This window comes from Brachyhypopomus gauderio, chromosome 21 (assembly GCF_052324685.1).
Source record: "Brachyhypopomus gauderio isolate BG-103 chromosome 21, BGAUD_0.2, whole genome shotgun sequence".
NCBI lineage: Eukaryota > Metazoa > Chordata > Actinopteri > Gymnotiformes > Hypopomidae > Brachyhypopomus > Brachyhypopomus gauderio.
Window position 1 is genome coordinate 5996526 of NC_135231.1, and position 17500 is coordinate 6014025.

The 17500-nt window shown below is 45.9% G+C and overlaps 1 protein-coding gene and 1 long non-coding RNA gene across 2 annotated transcripts in view; one reads left to right on the forward strand and one right to left on the reverse strand.

The window, feature by feature from the left end:
* LOC143484891 (uncharacterized) overlaps nucleotides 1-2216 on the reverse strand; it is a 21911-nt gene extending 19695 nt beyond the window's left edge. Inside the window, exon 1 of the long non-coding RNA XR_013122737.1 lies at nucleotides 2158-2216. This is a non-coding gene — a long non-coding RNA (uncharacterized LOC143484891). The remainder of the gene's footprint in view (nucleotides 1-2157) is intronic.
* tshz2 (teashirt zinc finger homeobox 2) overlaps nucleotides 1-17500 on the forward strand; it is a 41114-nt gene that overhangs the window by 5870 nt on the left and 17744 nt on the right. The window lies entirely within an intron of this gene.

A 17500-nucleotide genomic window follows, 5' to 3' on the forward strand; every position in this document is an offset into this window, starting at 1 on the left:
TTTCCAGAATAGCTTTTCCCCCCAAAGCATTATATGATCATTTATGTTAACACGTCAGTGAATTATTTTTTTAAAAAGAATGTAAGTTCGAATTGTTTCAAGCAAGATTGGTGAAATAAACGTTTCTTCATATTTCCTGCAGCAAGCCAAATTGTGTTAATGGACGGATGTAATCTTTGTAAGATTGTGTAGTTGATGTATGAGGCCTGGTGGCTTCCGTGTTAACCTCATGTTTGCTTATATCCTTGCCTGCTTCTCATGTTACACAACCGGACTTTCCCTTGAATACGATCTCTTGTCCCAGTGCATCACATGCTGATGGAGAAAAATACAGTGTTGCTCAAAAAAGACGGAAACTCCATTAATCTGAAAATTCTCCACAGTGTACCTGATTTGCTTCCAATCAAGTGCCTAATGAGTCTCAATTAAGATTTATTATGCAAATTAACCCTCGCCTGTTACTGTCTACAGGCGCAGAAGCTATGACAATATTTTGCTAATGGTGCAATCTGTAACAATTAGAAAGGCAAACTTTCACAATACTTCTGCTCAGTGACGTGGAGGTCTTCAGGTAAAGCTGATTTATATGTATTTATATGCTGGAATGTATCATATTATCAGGCATCCTCTCCTCCTATTAGCATCAGCAGTCATTTTATGGTGTTTCACAGTTTATTTCTTCCCCTGTAAACACAGTTGCATTGCAAGTTTTTGTCCCCTTATTCACCCTTTCAAGTGGATTTCCTGGTACGTTTTTGCATATTCAAGGGAGAGAGACTGTCAGCTTGTTTTCATAAACCTTATTTAAAATTTTAATCTCGTACCATCATTAGACCCACTCCTTGACTAAAAGGCATCACAGAGAGATATTTAATTAAAGCATCTGTGAAAATCATATTGATTAATGTAATAAATGCACTGCTACAGTACACATCTTAATGAGAGTGCCAAATCGAAACCTTAGCAGAGGCGCGGTTCTGACCACCACGCTGGCTAGTGTCCAGATAGCGCCAAGTCGCGAACCCCACGCTTTCTGTGTCTTCATTTAACATGGCTGCTGATGGCTTCTTGACAGCTTTATTGCTGACACGTTTCCTGGCCAGCCTTGCTGTGCAATTACATGGGAACTAATTTGATGAATCAACTTGATATTGGCCAGCCTTGGCTGACCTCTTCGTCTTGTACTCTCCGTTTTCCCCCCGCCCAGAGGTCAGTGGGAGCTGAGCTCACACAGTTTCTGCAGAGCGGCCACGGCGCACGATGACGACTATGCGCTCTCGACCTGTTACTGAACCAGGAAGTACTTAAAGTGCCAGGAAAACATAAATATAATACAGAACACAGGCTTTTACATTTTGTCAGTTTTTCATGTACTGTAAAAGTAGATGCATTATATACACATGTAACATTTGTTCTCTTTAACCGTTTTTCTCCAGCTGTAAGATCTGCTGTACAGATGTTTTATCTCGTATGACTGTATCTCTGTGCGACCAGAGCAGTGGTGATTCCTCAATAGAAACTGCTGTAATGCATCCCTGCAAAAATCACAATTTAGGTAAAAAAATACCTACAAAATCGCAGTTTACCGCAGCAATGGTGCACTGATTTCGTACTCTGCCCACAGCTCTTTTGGCACCTGCCCGTAAGCTGAACATTCTCACCGGTGAGCGTCCCAGTATTAGTGCAGTACCGTCACTGTGAAGCATCAATATGCTTGATCTTTGGCACCTCAAATGCTACCGTGGTTTACGACTACAAGATAAACGCAACTCTTCAGATGCAGAGCAGTAGAGTGTTTCTGTGACTTCAAAGCAAAAACATTTGCAGAAAACACGCGGCACTCTATTTTCAAGCATTTGATAGAACGCGCTGCCTATTTAATGTAAAGGTTAACCATTTTTTCCCCTCACAAATGATATTTTACAACATAAGTGCTTGCTTGTCTGAGGCACCACATCCTGGCCGACGCCACACGGCGACGCGGAGCGTTTAAATAGCGCCAGTGTGCTGTAATAAAATGTCTTGTTTGTGTCCTTGCAGGGCAGCCGGTGAGCGCTGCGCCATTCTCCTGAAACTAACGGCTTAATTGAAACTCATTAAAAAACAGTGACAGCTTAGGTGTCCTTGTAGGATATAGAATAATTCAGTTGTACTTACAGCTTGATTAAGGGAACTCGATGAACATATTAACCGTTGAAGGCACCGTGCCCTGTGTGCACATTATACCAACTCGGTGTAAAGGAAAGTTTAACCGTTCGTTGACCATTTGCATCTGAGGTTGTTTTGAGGCTGGAGGCTTGACACTGGGTCATTTGTTCTGGTATATTCCTGGGCATTTGTTCAACAGTTGGAAAAAAATTTTTTTGTATAAACTGTAGTTTATACCATATAATACCGATGTTTATTTGTAATGTAAAATTGTGTTGCCAGTGAACTGAAATGAGCTGGGTTTTGCACAAGCATTGCACAAATATCTTTAAAAGGTAGAGTAAGTATTACACCGATCGCTCTCTCTCTCCGTCAAGAAGATCTTAACACAATGGTGATTTTGGGAAACAGGGCCCTGAAATGTCAGTCATACACTTTTAGGTATGTGTGAATGTCAGATTAACAGGACCGTTGTGAGGACAGCAGACTTAACCACAGGATTCAGCGTTATCTGTTTGAAAATGATGAAAACATGCACTCTAATGAACTGTAATGTGTTTTATATTCCTTACAAAGGACATCGTTGTTTTGCATCACAGCTCTCTCCGATGGATCTTAGACATGTGAGAAACTCTCAAAAACTTTCTTCATCAGATCTTATTTTTTTGCTGACCTGTTGCCATACAACAGCCTCAATACTTGACATTGCTCTCAAGAATGCATTTCCTTCGTCATTTTGGCTTAACAGCAATGATCACTTACCAAAAACTGATGGTCCCTATAATGAGTATATGATTAATACTGTAATTTAGGGAAAGAAAATAAATGTGAGCAAACCAGTGAAATTATGCACTGTTATACTGAACTGTGCAGATGAACTCACTAAAGATCTACGATAACGTAATTTCTCCTATTAATTGCCTTCTTGAAACATTTCCCAGTTCAACAAAAGCATGAGTTGCTGGTTTTTAGTTACTGGTTAGAACTATGGAGCTTCTCCACTGGCCACCCAAAGAGAAAGTTTAAGGCAAGCGTCCTGGGAAAAGGTTCTACTTACAGTTTTAAACATTACTTTATAACATTAGTCGTTCTCCTTTTCCTTTAAATCAACGCCCTCTATAAGAGGCCTTTACCTCTCTTAAATTTTTAAACAAGGAAAAATACTCAAAATACCTCAGTATGTTGGTGAGCCTTTGCAGATACAAAACTAAAAGACATTCTGTCCAGTGCCTACAGCAAAGACATTTCTTCAGAGTTCAGTCTATGTAGGAGACGCTGTTCAAAATGCTATTGTTCTTACATTGTTCTTACAATGTTTTACAATGTTTCAGCGTTTTTGTGAAAGAAGCTTTATATTATTCTCAGCCCTCAGCAGTTACACACAACATACATATGCCTTACCAAAATATGATTATCAATATTTCTCTTAATCGATGTATCTTTCCTTTACTGAGAAGAACCGTCCTTGAACTAAATCAACCCCCCCCCCCCCCCCCCCCCCCCCCACACACACACACACACATACACATCTGGTCTCATCCCTCAATATGAACATTCCTCTAACATTTTCAGTGAGCGTACACCCCTCTTCCCCTCCTCCACCACCACTACCACCATTTTGTAAATTTGAAAGGGGGGATTTCCTCAAAGGAGGGATTTATGACTCCGAGCTGGCTTCACATGATTGATAGTGCACAGTGGCGCCTTTGTACAGGAAGATGCATGCCTCATTGTGGGCCAACTGTATCTGTCTGAAACAAAACATGATGCCAGGCCTTTCAGTTCTTGCTGATCTGACTAGGAGAGAGGAAGGTTCCAGTAACCTCTGCGTGGGTGTAGCGTTAAGTCACTTTCAGAATGTGAAAGGGTGAAATTGTTTAAAGCTGATAAGCCACAAAGTGCCACTACCGTTGAGACACATGTTGAGAAACTCAGATTAGCGGTAGTGGTTAACACTCCACTAATGTACCTGTGAGGAGGTGGGGATTTAAAGGTGACATATTATACCTCTTTTCCACAAGTTAACATGGTTCCCTGTGGTTTTAATGAAATATCCGTGACATGCTTTGATCAAAATACCACAAGGATCAGGCAGCACGGTGCCCTTTTCACACTGTCTGAATGGCCGTTTTCAGAGGGACCAGTTTGAGTTCTTGTTCCTTTAAATGATAAAGAGCTACTGTTAACCACACCTCCCTCTTCAGTGGGCTGTAGTGACCTGAGGAAGGCTTCATGCAGCCATGGCAACTGTTCCACACGAACCCTGGGAGAAACATGGCTGCCAGAGAAAACGTAGTGGTGAGATGCATGTTTGAACCATGAGTCAGAAAAAGTTTGAACATGAAGGACACTACAAGACATTTTTGGTCATCAATTGTCAGTATCTTTTTGTATGTTGGCTAAGTTTGTATGTAGATCATTCTCGTTTTAATCTCATGTTATTCACGTGTGAATAAGATGTTCATATTATGAATATTCAACAAACTAATAGTTGTAACATTATTCTGGATCTTGCAGCTAGCAGCGTTAAATATTGCCATTTTAGTAAATATATATTACTTCAGCTATTATTAAATGGCCACAGAAATACATCATAATTTTTTTTTTATTCTTACCTATCCCTTGTCTGCATTTTTGCCACGGACTGTTGGTATTGATCCTGCTTTTAGTAAAAGTTTCGTTGACAGACCTGTGTTGCATTGACCCAGGCTGGAAAAGCAGTCAGACCCAAAGTGGTTAGCACACACGTACAGCTTTTTGCAGACTGTAGCTAGGACACGGCTATCAAAAATAAACTTTATCTACTCAGCTCTTCTGTCGTCTGTGGCTGATGGCCGATGTAGAGATTTGTGCTGGTCTGTGCAGCCAACAACTCGTAGTTCGTATGTAGCTCTTCAACATAGCAGGTCTAATGCTTGTGAGGGGAAAAAACACCTCCCTTGTGGAGACCCCCCCCCCCCCCCCCCCCCCCACACACACACACACACACACACACACACACACACACACACACACACCAAAACATTCTGGGTTGTCTTTTTTCACAGATTGAAGTTTGGTAGGCACTCCATTTAATCACAAGCACAGAAGTGAATTTTTTATAAATATGTCCCCTTTAGACTTTCTTGCTCTGAAAACATTAACTGAGCTGATCTGACTCGTGAGTGTTTTTGACACTTTCAGCTGTGAATTGGGTGTTGTTTTATGTATAAAAGTGGTGTTGTCGCTCTTTGTGCTGCAGAAGTGTGAAATTATTGGCACACTCTCAGGACAACAGTTAAACTCTGATGAATAGACTTGGCTGCTTATCGTGTTTTCAAATCCATTAAAAAGAAAATATCACTTTCTTTTTCTTTTGTTTCCCCCCTTTTTTCTTTTATTCCAGTTCTTTATTTATCCACTCGAAAAACATTTTGATTCGAAAGTGTGTGCGGGCAATTGTTTTGTAGTGGTGTTTCACCCCTTACCGCTCATCTTGCATGGTTCTTCACACTCTCTGCTTTGGGTGCTAAATCTCATGCAGATTGGGCTGCTTGAGCGTGTTAAAGAGACAGCTCAACTTCTTGAGTGATCGGACCAGCACACCCAGATGCTGATGCTGATCCATCAATCTGCGCTGGAATCCCGAGCATCTTCTCCCTCTCTCTTCGTTTGTAACCTCACTCTTCCCGGGTGCTCGCGCTCCTCTCCAGAACGGTTCCTTCGGCTCCTCTCTCCCTCCCCAAGCTCTCCCAGCACTTAGCGCCACAGCTGTCCCGCCCTGAGCCGGAATGGCCGTGGCGGAGGCCCGCGGCGGAAGGTGGCTGGGCGTCGCAGACAGATCGGCCCGCTTGAGTGGAGCCATGTGCGGCCGTCCTGGGAAGCCGAGGGCCTTGCTGGGATAAGCGCTCTAATACCTGCCATTACGCTGCCAGAGGGAGTCATTAGGGCTCGCTGGAGCTGCAGCAGATCACAGGCAAATGAATGGCGGCCCCGGCTGGCTTCCGCCCGCCTCCCGTCAGAGCTGCAGTGAGACCCTGCAACCCTTCAAGCACACGCCATTTCCCCCGGACCTCCGTCTCCAGAGCGCCCCGCCTTTGGTTCAGAGTGGCCCTTACCGCGTGCCCCTGATTACACATATTTCAGTAAAAGCTGTAATGATAATGGGAATCTTTAGTGCACGCTGGCTCTGTACGTCGACCGCATTTGGTCTCTCTGTTAAGATAGAAGGGATGATTAATGCTTTTTTTTTTTTTTTGCTAATGTGATGATTTGATGGAACATCATCATGTGATCCTTACTTACATTGACACGAATGGTATTTAGCAGACACTCTTATCCAGAGTGACATACTAAAATCATGTCAATTTAGATTTCAGTTTTGCTAAAAATAAAACATTCTATCAGGTTTATGGTTTGTTTGGATTATTTGTTTTCTTTACTTATTTGTGCCACCGTGTTTAGTTTTGTGTTGAGTGTTTTTGTGGGTTGGCATCTGCTGAACCTCACAGGCTAGAACCGATGATCTCCCTTTAAAGCGTTCTCAACTCACCCTAGTTCATTTTTGTACGGGACCAAAGCCTCTGAAATCTCTGTTTGCATCTGACACGCAGTCCTGCGGCACCGGTACAGATAGATCCACGTGTCACTGGTCAGCAGCGGCCGTGGGGTAAACACAGAGGTCACTCTTATCATCTCCACAGCCCCAGGCGTTGCGACCAATAACCGCAGTCCCACCTCAATGTGATACAGTCTTCTGCAGTTTCATTAGCCGCTACCGCTGCACTAAATGGGACTAGAGAGGTTTCTCCCGGTGTTATATAATTCACCGGTGCCAGTGAAGATGTACTGCAAATATCTTCATTGGCACAATGCTTTTGTGAGATGGCGGGGGAGAGAAATGAGGCAGAGGTGCGTTCTATTTTAGACAGGGACTTCCTGGTGATCGCTCAGATACATGAAACCGTGCGCCAGCCTATAGCAGATGGCCTGGGGATGACGTGAGCTTATTAGTGCACTTCCACCACATCCGCTTTTTTATTTTTACGTTTATTTATTTATTTTACTGCCTTTGCCGACATCTGGAGCATGCGCTGGTACAAAAGGCACAATTGATCCAGTTTTGAAGGATTTGCAAAACCTGGGTCACACTACACCGGGGCAACCATACTTTTGTTGATATTACCAGTTTGGCATTCGAGGCTTTTGTTTGTTTGTTTTTCATTTTTTTTAGCTAGGTTGTAAAAGCGGACAGTCCCGTTAAATGAGTCGAGCGTAATTTGCTTTTGCGTGTCGCGATGTCGCTGGGAAATCAGGCGACGGAGCGGTTCGTCGTCGTCTCCGGGCCCCCGTCGTGCGGGGATATGAGAGCGCATGCTTCATGGCGTGGCTGTGTGTCGTCTTTGACCTGCCTGTGGCCCCTGTGCCCTTGTTGTGCTGGGCCCCATGGGAGCCTCCCAGAGCCCTGATTCATGACTCGCTGCTACCTGTCCGCTGTGCCTGAGCTGATCAATCACACAGATGTATGTGTGTGTCACGGCACACATGTGGCCGCCAGCGCACCTGCGGGATGCCCCCCGCGCCCCGATGATGCCCGCCTGGCTGCTTTGTGCCAATCCGCTGTTGATGCGTGTTTTTATTTTCTCTCTCTTTAGTTTGCGTGTTTGTGTGAATTATGCTGGTTGCGGTTCTGTTGGTTTGCATATCAGAACAAATGACTGTGTATGTCTTTGTTGTCGTGTATGTGTGTGTTATTTGGTGAAGTGTTGGTGAAGGTGCGTGTGTGTATGGCAGCACATGGTGAAGGCCCCGTGTGTGAGGTAGAAGGCCCCGTGTGTGAGGTAGCAGACCCCGTGTGTGAGGTAGCAGACCCCGTGTGTGATGTAGCGTCCCCGTGTGTGAGGTAGCGGCCCCGTGTGTGAGGTAGCGGCCCCTGTGTGTGAGGTAGCGGTCCCGTGTGTGAGGTAGCAGGCCCCGTGTGTGAGGTAGCAGGCCCAGTGTGTGAGGTAGAGGCCCCGTGTGTGAGGTAGCGGCCCCGTGTGTGAGGTAGCGGCCCCGTGTGTGAGGTAGCGGCCCCTGTGTGTGAGGTAGCGGTCCCGTGTGTGAGGTAGCAGGCCCTGTCCAGACGCCTCCTTCAGGGATCTTATCAGACTACGTGTTCCCTTCGCCTAACGCCTCAGGACATCCATATTCACTTCCTGCACTGATAATGTTCCAATGAAGAGAGAAGGCTGCCCTGCCCCCGCCCATCCTGACCCCGCCCCCTCCCATCCTGGCCCCGCCCCCTCCCATCCTGGCCCCGCCCCCTCCGAACCTGCCCTGCTGCCCCAGCCACCTCGCATGTCAACACACAGACGCTGGGTTGGATTAGTATGATGGTCCAGACCCACTCTTGTTTACATGAGCTGCGTTCTAGTGCTTGAGTTCTTCTGAGTGTACTTGCTCCCTTCAGATGCTCCCTTCAGATGCTCCCTTCACTCTTCAGATGTATTTTGTGCAAAGTAATAATAGCCTAGCAGCTATGTAGTTCAAGGGCTTGTTAAAGCATGTGAGGTAACCTTATTTTGCTGGGAACCGTTACAGAAAGTAATATCAAAGTATGCTTTGCATATCGGTCTATCTAAAATAAATTAAAAATAGTTTCCGTTAGGATTGCATATGTATCCTAATGTTGCAATATTTAGGAATTGTGTGTGCGTGCCTGCGTGTTTTTTTTTTACATTGCAGTAACAGATTTAACAAAAAAAATAATAATAGCCAAAGGAAGCTGTGCGTCTGTGAGTCTGTAGATTGATTTTACAGTCATTTATACTTTAGGTCTCAGTTCAGCTAGCTAACTAAATATGAGTCACATGAGCACTCTCCGTTCATTATTCAGCTGTGTCTTTCTGAAACATTTTTGTCCCCGGGATGTCTTTGATCCATGGTGCTCTGAGTGTCTGTCATTTCAAACAAAGAGGATATGTGGCAAACCATTGTTGGACTGCATGATATCGGTGCATTAACTGAGCTGAGGTGAATCAAACCCCTGATTAAAGTGGTGGGTGTATCTTTTTTTGTTCTTCTAAGGGGAGGAAATTGATAGCAATAAAAAAGAAGTCTTAACTCTGTAATTACTAGACCACTTTGATGATGCTCCGCTGTTTAGTGGTTGTACGGCAAAAGCAGTAACCGTTGAGATTAGCTGATCCTCTCTACCAGCATCACAGACGGGAGAACTGGGGCAGAATTGGGTTCTTTCTAACTCTAGACTTACGCTGGTCTATAATTTTAAATCTGTTTCTTCTGTGTTTCTGTCCGTAACACAAACCACACACACACACACGGGCACCTCAGGCTTAGATCATGAGTGGTAGGAATGTGCTTGTGCCTACAGGCATGCTGGGTAGATAGAGTCTGTGGTTTGCAAACAGCCCACATTGATCATTATTCATGAAAGGCAGTCACATGAAGGCTTGCCTTATTCCTCTAAAAATGTGTTGGTATTGCTGAATAGAAAGACAGTCTGGATAAAATGGTTTAGTCAGACGCACAGAATGCTCCTATCTCGAAGTTGTGTGTGTGTGTGTGTGTGTGTGTGTGTGTGTGTGTGTGTGTGTGTGTGTGTGTGTGTGTGTGTGTGTGAGTGTGTGTGAGTGTGTGTGTGTGTGTGTGTGTGTGTGTGTGTGTGTGTGTGTGTGTGTGAGAATGTCCATTTGCTTGCTGTGCATGCAAAATTACAGCTAAATGCCTGTGTGTGAAAATGTGTTTACAGTTATTATATATACATGTTTGCAGCTCTGTAAGCAGAATGCACACGTGCCTCTATGCTCAAATAAATGCATTTAGAATGGAGTGGCTGTCTGTGCTTGGGCCATCCTGTGTTTAGCTCAACGCACACCCTGTTCCCAGACCAGTATGTGTCCTGTTCCCAGACCAGTATGTGTCCTGTTCCCAGACCAGTATGTGTCCTGTGCCCAGACCAGTATGTGTCCTGTTCCCAGACCAGTATGTACCCTGTGCCCAGACCAGTATGTACCCTGTGCCCAGACCAGTATGCGTCCTGTACCCAGACCAGTATGCGTCCTGTGCCCAGACCAGTATGCGTCCTGTGCCCAGACCAGTATGCGTCCTGTGCCCAGACCAGTATGTACCCTGTTCCCAGACCAGTATGTACCCTGTGCCCAGACCAGTATGTGTCCTGTGCCCAGACCAGTATGTACCCTGTGCCCAGACCAGTATGTGTCCTGTGCCCAGACCAGTATGTACCCTGTTCCCAGACCAGTATGTGTACTGTTCCCAGACCAGTATGTACCCTGTTCCCAGACCAGTATGTGTACTGTGCCCAGACCAGTATGTGTCCTGTGCCCAGACCAGTATGTGTACTGTTCCCAGACCAGTATGTGTACTGTTCCCAGACCAGTATGTGTACTGTTCCCAGACCAGTATGTGTACTGTTCCCAGACCAGTGGTTACAGTCTCACTACGGCCTCCTGGAATTCCATTGGGTGTTTTTTGTTGGGGTTTATGCTACACACAGATTCACAAAATGTTTCTTAAACTGATCTTTCAATCATGATATCTTCATTATTTCTAAATCTAAAACCCTAAAACATGAAAGTGATTCCATAACATTATATTAGGTTAACAGAGGAGATTTTTACTTTATTATATTCTGTGGTTTACTGGTGATAGCTGTGAATATGCTAAGTCAAGCACAAAAGCTCAGAAGAGTAAAGAATAACATAGCAGTTGGCTAAAGTAAACAGACTCCTGTAAACTCTGTGCTTACTTCAAAAGGACAGACTTAATGCTTTGACTATTCTATCCATTGAATATGTCAGAGGCAGGAATTTGGACCACTTAATTTTGTTGAGAGCAGATCATACAAGCCTCACCTGGGTGACTGCATGCCACACACACGCACACACACACACACACACACACACACACACACACACACACACACACACACACACACACACACACACACACACACACACACTGTATGCGTGTGCATGTAAGTGTATGGGGATGCCCACTGATTGGGTTTTGCATGGGTGTAGCTAGCCTAGCGTGTGCGTGGTGCCCAGCGTGGTCTCTGCCGTCTCTGTCACCGCCTCTTTATGGAAGCTGGCTACAGCGACAGGCACTCGGTGAAATTTTGGCCCTTGAGTAATTGACCCGTTTTGATAAACGCCCCTGAATGACACCAGCATAATTCACCTGAGAAGTTTGCACTGTCACCAGGACGAGCTAACTGTCTCCCACAAATATATGGGTGCAATTTTCGAAATAGGTTTATAGCAATCCTTGGGAGAGGAGAGCGAGATAGCGATATTACCGACTTTATTACTGCAGCAGAGCATCATCCGGCACCTTGCCTGTATCTCTCTCTCTCTCTCTCTCTCTCTCTCTCTCTCTTCTTTTCTCCTTTCTCACTCTTTCTCTTTTTCTTCTTCATCATACCTAGTACTGCTGTACAATAACGGATAACCCACAATCCGAAGGTTACAGCAACATTTCTAATAGTGCTGCGGGGGGCTGGGGGTGGCCGGTGATTTGATGTGAGCATTTTCATGTTACCCACCTGCACTGGCACTGTTGTCTGTACGAGAGTGTCTGGCATAGTCTATAAGAAACAAATGAACTCAAATCACTGCCTCTTAGGCCTTTAGTCCTAGACTATTTTTGTGTTTGGCTGACAGCTTGACAGTGTGTTATAGTTGAGATGTTGATTTGCTGAAATCATGCTACAGTATGTTGGACGATCAGTAAAGGCACCATATTGTCGCATTGTGAGTGCAGCATTTATAGGACATTTACTTTCAATTTTGGAACAACAACAACAAAAAACAGCATTTACTCCACCCCGGCATGAACATAAAAATAATCAAACTACTCAAGATCCTGAGTGGATGAAAACAGATACGCATTGATTACTACTTCATTCGTCTCCTTGTGAAATTGCTTTGCGTATCGAGGTGACGCGTTCATTGTTTCCCTCGTCTCCGGAGCTCCCGAGCCGCACCAGGACAGCCGCGACCCGGGACCCACGTCCAGATCGGCTCTCTAATGTTCTTAAATAGGAACGAACAAAAGCATCAGTGTTGCAGTGCCATCCAGCTAGGATACCACAAACCCCCGGACGGGTCCCCTCTTGGCTCCCTGTGAATACTCCCCTTGAGTGCCGTCGTCGGGTGTCGGCTGAAAAAGTTCCTTATTCCGCGGCGGCCAGGGGGGGTCGTGGGTCACGGGCAGGGCCGCGCTGACCGGCAGACGTCAATCGCACGTGCCGGGCGGCCGATCGAGGGCCGGCCTTAGCGGGCGTCTGGATCGGCGTGCGGCCGGGCTCGGGCGGAGAGGTCCTGGTGCGGTGGGGGGGGGTGATGTTTACCCGACGCTGCCCACTGCGTGACCTCTGTGTGAATGTCACCCTTTGATGATGTTAGTTTTTTGTTGTTTTTTCCCATTTTTTTTTTTTTAAGTGTGCAGGTCCAAGAAATGGAGCGTTGCCTAAATGTAAACACAGTCTGTGGGGCGACTTGTTGGCGGCTTTTCCAGTGGCTCAACGATGTTTAGGCCGCTTTTGTCATCGGTTGCTTTTTCAGGGGGTGTAACCGCAGTACAGGGACGACATGGGTGTGGAAGAAGCATTTTTGTGCGTGTGTAGGTGTTGCGCTCCACTTTCCAATATTTACACTCGCCAGAAATCTGAAACACCACTCGCCCACGCAAAAATAGCCCAGGAGTGACTTTGAACAGGCCGTTTTTGAAGGCGGTCAAAGAGTGACCCGACCGGACTCCAAATAATATTTCAGTCCCCGATAAAAACAGTTTACTCATTAAATCACGGATTCGGGGAGTGGAATAGATGATTCACTGCCATAATTCAGTGTAGGAGGACAGCACGGGAGTTTTAGTACCGTGTACTTTTAAGGCAAGAGAGGTGAGAGCCCTCAAGACGAGGGGGCACGCCGAAAAGTTTCGGAGACAAATGAGCAGCGAGGGAGTGAAAAATGCAAAGCAGATGTTTTTTGAGCCATTTTAATGGCAATGAAACATTACTGATGCCATTACTGAGCTCTTTTACGGCTGCTTTTAATCCTCTTCCTGCCTGAGGTAAGGAACCCCTTGTGGTGCAAAGCAGCCTCTTTGCTTTAGAGCGACAATTTGAAGCCATTTCCAATTCATTTCCTAATCTGCCATAAGGCTTTGCAAGGCTTCCTTTGCAATTATTATTTCTTTGGAGAGAGAGAGAGGGGGGAAAACACGCAGTGAAGTGGGGAAGTCACAGTAGTCAGGTAAATTTGTCTTACTCTATTGGGTGTACGTTTCACAACATGGCCGCTCGGTTTGCTTTGAAATGCCACAAGTCAGGTTTCCTTTTCTTGTAGAAGTTTTGAAATTATAAACAAATACAGAGGCTTCAGTTGCCTATCCAAGCTAATGGAGCACAGAAGAGCGGCACACAGACACTTCAGCAGACCGGGGCCGGCACTGACGACAGCCCAGTGAATCGAGCTGAGCGTACGGAGCGTGCAGCGACGCTCTGGCCCCAACGCTCTGGCCCAAATGTCTGTCCAGAAACGGTCCCAGCCACCTCGCAGGCCCGAGAGCTCCAGCTTGAATAGCAAGGAGCGGCCCCGCGGCTCCTACCACTATTAAATGTCCGTGATAAAATGTGTGGCCCGGTGCTGGGGGAGCCGGGGCCCGGGCCTGACGTGTCTGCTGGCCGCGTTAGGCTCATCCTTCTGGGCTCTGGGGAGCTCTCCCAGGGACGCGGGGGCTGGAGATGGCGAGGAGGAGAGCTGGAAGCCACGTCCGCCTGGCCGTACATCACGTCGGTGGCAGAAGCGTGGAGATGCGAGGCTCGTAAATATCTCCGTCCCCCAACGCGCACCCATACATATGGCCGCCGCGCACGAGCGCGTGCAGGGGCCTCCGTGACGGCGATGGTGAAAGGATGCTGCTGTCGGGAGTGATGGAGAGCTCCTCGGCCCGGCCCGCGGCGGCCCGCGGCGGCCCCGAACGCCAGCTGCAGCTGAAGCCCCACTGCTAAGCACCGGCCTTTCGGGGTGGAGGCATGTGTACACACCGCAGCCACACACATGCACAAAAACATTCTCACACACACGTATACACACCCACATACACAAAACAGTTACTCATCCTCACACACACACACACATACACATGCAAAGATATCCTCACACGCCCACAAACAGCCACACACACACACACACGTAAACTCTCTTCAACCTCTACCCCTCTGAGACCTAGCTGTGCATCTAGAAACCTTTATACTGCAATTTAGCGGTCTGGTAGTGTAGTGGTAATGTAGTGATGAATGCACAAACATTAAGAAACACAGGGTAGGAAGGCTTGTGTAGTGGATGTGGTGAAAACAGTTGTTCTGAATGAGTCATTTCAGATCTACGCAGGGTAAATTCCTTAGAACAAAATCGAAACCAAGAAAAGCATTAAATCATGATGCTTTTATTGGCTACAATAAACACGGCTTCTCCCTCCCTTTTGCTCTTCCTACATCCCTCTGTCTGTCTTTCAGAAACACACATAGACAGAAATCTCAGATAATCAAGGGCCAGTAATTAGCCTTACTTGCTTTATTATAATTGGGGGCAGGGGAAGGTTGCTCATTCGCTGAGATTTTACTCCTCAGTAATTGCATTCTTTTACATTTCCCGAGCTTGGCTGCTCATTTCCTCTCTGGTGTTTTTCAGAAAAAAAATGTCTCTGTCCTCAGTGGCTCGTTTCGCCCTCGCCCTGCTTCTTGTCTTTAGTGAGCAGTGCTGGTTGTGTCTGGAATAAAAAAGCCATCTTTTTCGCCTTTTTTGGGAGCCCTGCTGTCTCTGCTCTCGTGCGGCCGGTCCTTGACACTGTCCAGGTCTGCCGAGCTGGAGAGGGAGCTCACCACAGAGAAAGGGAGAGTTTATTTCCTGTTCTTGTGAATCATATATCAGTACAATTCCCCTCTGAGCTGTTTGGCAAGAGCCGAATGACGGGTGTCATTTATCATACAGTCTGAAAGGGGTTGTGGGAAAGGGATTTGAATTCTTTCGGAGGTGTGCGGATTCTCCTTAGTGGGGGATCATTAAATGGAGGGGGTTTTTCAGTGAGAGGATGTGAGGCTGCTTTAGGGTTTTTTTTTCTCTGCGTGCTGAAGTAAAGGCTGCATCAATCTTTCTCGGGCTGAAAAAAGAGCTATACTTTTGTGGGGCGAAGATATTTTGAGTTGTGATCGAGACAACAACTATTTTATAAAGTGAAATTCTCATTTGTAATTAAATGTGTTACAGAATAGAATATTAAGTTTGTTCTTTCACAAATTTGGTGCAGTCCAGCAAATTATCTTTTACCTGTGATTGAGCGAATGCTTGTTTGAGGTGTGTTTAAATTTGTGCTAAGATTAAATGAATTCTGAGTATCTCAATGTGTTGGCAACACTTTCTCAGTTCGCATGGCTCACCGAGACGAAGCATCTGCCTAATGAGAAACAGCAGACCCTCAGACGGAGTTCTCTGACACTTCCTAACTGTCATCAGCATATGATTTCTCACATTTTGTACATGTTGATCGCATAAAATGATTTCTGATGTGCTGTCAGCAACTCGTCCTCAACTTACCACAAAAATATGTTGAGGTTGGATTTACCCACAAGAAAACTTGCGCTCCAGCCCCTCCCCCGACTGTGGTCTGCTTGGCACATGTTATATATGTAGGAACTGGACCAGCCGCTTTCAGAACAGCTGGCTTCATTCGGATGGGGAAGTCAGAAAGCTGTTGTTACCGGTTCTGTTCTCGCATTTTGCGACTTGATAAATTAATTAATAAAAAAGATTGGACTTGCCCAATCAGCTTGATTGTTGCTATCGTGACGGGCCCTCCCTGCTGTCCTTAGGGTGAGTCCAGGTTAATCCAGCCGTGTGTGTGAGTGCGAGTGCGTGTGTGTGTGAGTGTGTGCGAGTGTGTGTTTCGGGGAGGAGTCTCCTGAATTTGAGCGGCAAACTTGTCACATTTGACCGAAAGGGTGAAAAGGACAGAGAGAACCTGGTTCTGCAAGGTGAAGTCTGTTCATCACCAAATGGAAGAGAAATAAACCTAACAGCATTTTTAAGACTGATAAATTATAGCTTTTGTCATTGTCTCTTAAACCTACAGTTTACATCCCCCTGCAATACAAACACACAAAAATGCCAATAAGAGGTTTGTTAGTAATGTTAGTAAGAGGATCTGCTCCACCTGCCGCCCTCCCTGTATCTCTTCAAATGCTCAGGGTGTGCTGACATTGTTTTACCAACTCATCCGAATGTTTAATTGCAATTACAGTCCCGTGATGGCTCCCCATGGGGCCCATGATTACAATTAGAAAAAGAAGAGAAATGTTCATTAATTAGACTGCTCAGAAAGGAGAAACAGATCATCTTAAGCCTGGGACACCACTGGATTGGCAGGTTCGTAACACAGTTTCTCAGGCAGGCATCCTATTGATGGGCTCTTTTTTAACAGTACTGATACTGCCCTAGTTAAAAAAGGTTTTCATGCGATTCATTTGCATTTCCCATGATTCAGAATTATTCCCGTTTTCTTTTCAAGTCGTCGCATAATGTGGACGGATTATGAGAAGTGTATTTTTGGATGGAGGATTCAGCTTAGATCTTGAGCGTTTTGGAGGACGATACCATTAATGAGGTTGGTTGTCTTTAACACAATGATCAAATGGGTGAAGCTCGTGTTTCTTTGTTCTCTGCTTTTAATAGACTGCGGGAGCGTTAGTACTAAAGCTCCTTTCCCCCTCAACACAGCAGTTCATTAGGTTACGAGGCCAGGCCCCAACAGAAAATGGTCATCTAGTTTGTGACCATTGTCTTTGATTGATTGCCCAACCTTTAGGTGCTGAGCTGGTGTGTTTGTTCCTGTGTAATTGTCTTCCAGATGGCTGGGCTAAGTGTTCTTTAACACATTTACGGTCGCATTGTTAAAACGGATGGCTCGGCTGTGCGTTTTCTCCGAAGCTACAGTACACCGTACTCTCGTCGAAACATTTGAGCAGCGAACGACAACACAGGTGACTTTTTTTTTTTTTTTGCTCCACCACCCCCACCCACACGGGTGTCCCCGGACCGACGATCCGCTCTAGGTCCGGCCACGGAGCGTTTCGTAACGGGCTGGGCGGCTGCCCGCTTTGGCCTGTCAGTCATCTCTGGAGTTTTCCTAGCGGAAGCCGCGTAGTCGTAAACGTTCTCCCGTCGCATAAAGTCACTGTAAAGGTGGCGTGAGAAATGAGCAGAACCTTCAGCCTGAGAGCAGTAGGACTACGTAGGGAGAGGGAGAAAGAGGGAGAGAGGGAAAGTGAGAGGGAGAATGTATCTAG